The sequence below is a fragment of the Lycium barbarum genome, chromosome 7 (genome assembly GCF_019175385.1).
Source record: "Lycium barbarum isolate Lr01 chromosome 7, ASM1917538v2, whole genome shotgun sequence".
In the NCBI taxonomy this organism is placed as follows: Eukaryota; Viridiplantae; Streptophyta; class Magnoliopsida; order Solanales; family Solanaceae; genus Lycium; species Lycium barbarum.
The window spans coordinates 37,985,661-37,989,062 of record NC_083343.1 but is presented as its reverse complement, the minus strand read 5'-3'; positions in this window follow the sequence as shown (position 1 = coordinate 37,989,062).

Genomic DNA, 3,402 nt, shown 5'->3' with positions numbered 1-3,402 from the left:
CTCCATGGATGACCACTGTTCACCCAGCACAGATTTTCCAATTCATTAAATATGAGGATCAAGACTTGTCTTATTTCATTTCCACATTACACCACTTCTCTCTAAAACTTCTCTCTACATTTATTATATGAGTTTTCAAGGATTATAAGCCATCAATAACATTAAGACAAGTGAATCAAGGATAAGGGAATCATCAAGGATCATCCAAGTCAAGAAATCCAAATGGAGAAAAACTAGGGTTTTGGTCAAAGAAGAGTATTACCAACCAAAGCTTGTTCCTACAACTTCTAAGGTAAGATTCATGATTTTTACAAGATTTTTAAGGTATGGGAGAATTAAAATACATGGATTGTAGAAAATGTGGTCAACTAGGTCATGAATGATGAATAGTGACATTTTGAGAAATAGTTTGAATTGAGTTATGAATGTTGTTGTGTTGTGATATGAATGTGTTATAAATGGTATTAAGATCATGAACTAAACACTTTAGACGAATGGACGAAGTTGGGTGTTATGACCATGAATGTGGGTGAATTAGAGGAAAATTGAGGAATCTAGATAATGTGGATAGTGTGAATGACTAATGGCCATTGTTATGATATTAATGAAGGTATAAACGCTAGCATTGGAAGGGAACGTGCAAGTGTAGAATAGTTCGACGGAAAGGTATGTAAGGCTAACCCTTCTTTCATAAGGCATGGTTCTTGGCCAAATTCCTAATTCCTCTATATGAGTATGTTGTCTTCACATGGTTGACATTCCGAGCTCATAAGCTCACGACCCTTGATATGTACTATGATTATACTACGTTCCTCATATGACGAGTAAGTCTATAATGTAAATGTAACGATAATGATGAGGATAGTAATGATGATGAGAGTAAAATGAGACTAGAGATGCTTACGAGCTATGATATATGTATATGTGTGCCTATGAAGGGCTATGATAAGACCCCGAGCTTATGATGCCGGGTAAGACTATATGTATATAACTATGTATAAAGTATGTATATGATTACGTAACGCGCGCGCACTTCTGCAGAAGGTACGGATAACCCTGATGCCTTGGTAGGGCCAGGTATGTATGATCTTGAGCCTTGGTTGGCTAAGTATGTATGAAACACCGATCCTATGAGGTCGGGTATGCTATGTAAATGCTATGTATATGAAATGACTATGTATATAATATGAATATGAATGTGATAAGACTATGTATAAGGATACGAATAAGGACATGTATACGAATATGAGCACAAGTATGGTATGAGTATTATTATGGGATACGAACGACGATGTATGCAAGTAAGCGACATGATGATGATGATATTACTGTCTCCCCTCCTATACTATTTTCATATGATATTTATTATGCTTCTATATTGATGTTGATCATGCTTTACATACTCAGTACATTCTTCGTACTGACGTCCTTTTGTTTGTGGACGCTGCGTCATGCCCGCAGGTGCACAGGGAGACAGACTTGATCCATAGCTGCTTATTCAGAGATTGCATAGCAGAGCTCCATTTCTTTCGGAGCCGTAGCTTTTGGGTACTTATTCTTTTGTGTATATAATTATGGGCATAGCGGGGTCCTGTCCCGCTCATACGATATGTCATACTCTTAGAGGCTCGTAGTCATGTGTATGTGGGTAGAGATGTTCAGCCATGTCGGCCCATGTTTTGTATATCTTTTGTTGGCCTCGTCGGCCTTGTACTTATGATGTGGCATAGATGCCTATGATATGTTAAATGATGATGGTCATCTAATGGGATCAATATGATTAACGATAAGAAAAGCACGAATTGATTTATGGTTCACCTAGATGTTATGCTATGTACGATAAGGGGGTGCTTGGGTGGGGTAGCACCGGGTGCTCGCCGCGGCCCCCTAGCCGGGTCGTGACATAATCCCAATCAAACTCATTGGATGGCAATGAAATGAGATTTAGGGTATTTAAAACACACCCAAAACTATGCTTTGCACTATAATAAATATCCCGCAGTAATTGAGGGCTATAGTGATGCCAATTGGATCACCGGATCATCTGAAGTTAAATCCTCAAGTAGATATGTTTTCATCATTGGTGGAGGAGCAGTGTCTTGGAAATCATCCAAACAGACATGCGTTGCCCACTCTACAATGGAATCTGAATTTATAGCTTTAGACAAGGCCGGTGAAGAAGCTGGATGGCTTCAGAATTTTTGGAAGATATTCCAATTTGACCCAAACCATTGGCACCTATATGTATACATTGTGATAGCCAAGCGGAAACAGGTAGGGCAGGGAGCGTTATGTATAACAGAAAATCTCGTCACATACGACGAAGACACAATACCATTAGGAAACTACTCTCTAGTGGTTTTATCACTATTGACTACGTAAAGTCCAGAGATAACATGTCGAATCCACTTACAAAAGGCCTAACTAGAGAGGCAGTTGAAAGATCATCGACAGAAATGGGGCAAAGGCTATCTAGAAGACTGGAGATCCCAAGAGCTAGGTTGAAAGAGATCAAACAAAGTTATGAATGACGGTTCAACATTATCAAATAACTCAACCCATTCTCATGATGAAGATAATGTTCAGAAACAGGGATAAAACGTTAAGGTTTTCTAATTAGTTAATAAAGCATTAAAGTTTTTTAATGGTTTCTAAGTTTGGCAAGATATGACCAAATAGTGTATCTATAGGGTTACACGTTTAGAAATCTCCTATGTGAGTATGAAGTGTAAGCCGCTTCAAGGAGAATGATAGTGAAAGCCTATTCTCTATGCACTCATGAGACCAAGCGGTGTTCATGGCTGAAACGAACACAACCGTGAGAACCATAGACGGCTAAGGGTTAATTGTGTGACTTATATTGTCTTGGTGTACAACAAAGATAAACGGTTCAAAGATATCATATCTACCAATTGACCGAGTACCTCTGATATAAGTTCACTACGGAAAGTTCAAAGGGAAACCTACTTATCCAGATGCAATTAATCTTTATATATAAATCACACATTTGTCTGTGCATTCCTTTATCTTATAGCCATTCCCCATTTACGTGGGGGTTGTTGGGTTTAAGTGTTAGATGGATGGGAAATAGAGGGAAGAAATATGGAGGGAAAGTCAAAATTTTGAATTGTTCCTTTTTTGCTTTTGGGATGAAGCATTTCTCCCACATTGGTTTTGGAAAGGAAAGTTCTTGTGCTTATATGTAGAATCACATCTTCTAGCTCATAATGAGTTCAGAAGAGGACCTCCCCTCGTGCCGTCATCGTCGATCGGCTCGACTTCGGCTTTGGATTTAGATTTGGATTTGGTCAAATGATCTAATTGATTGATAATCTTTTTGAACCAAATTTAATAAATTTTAATTTTTTTAATTATTAATCAATTATCCAAATCATGTCCCTG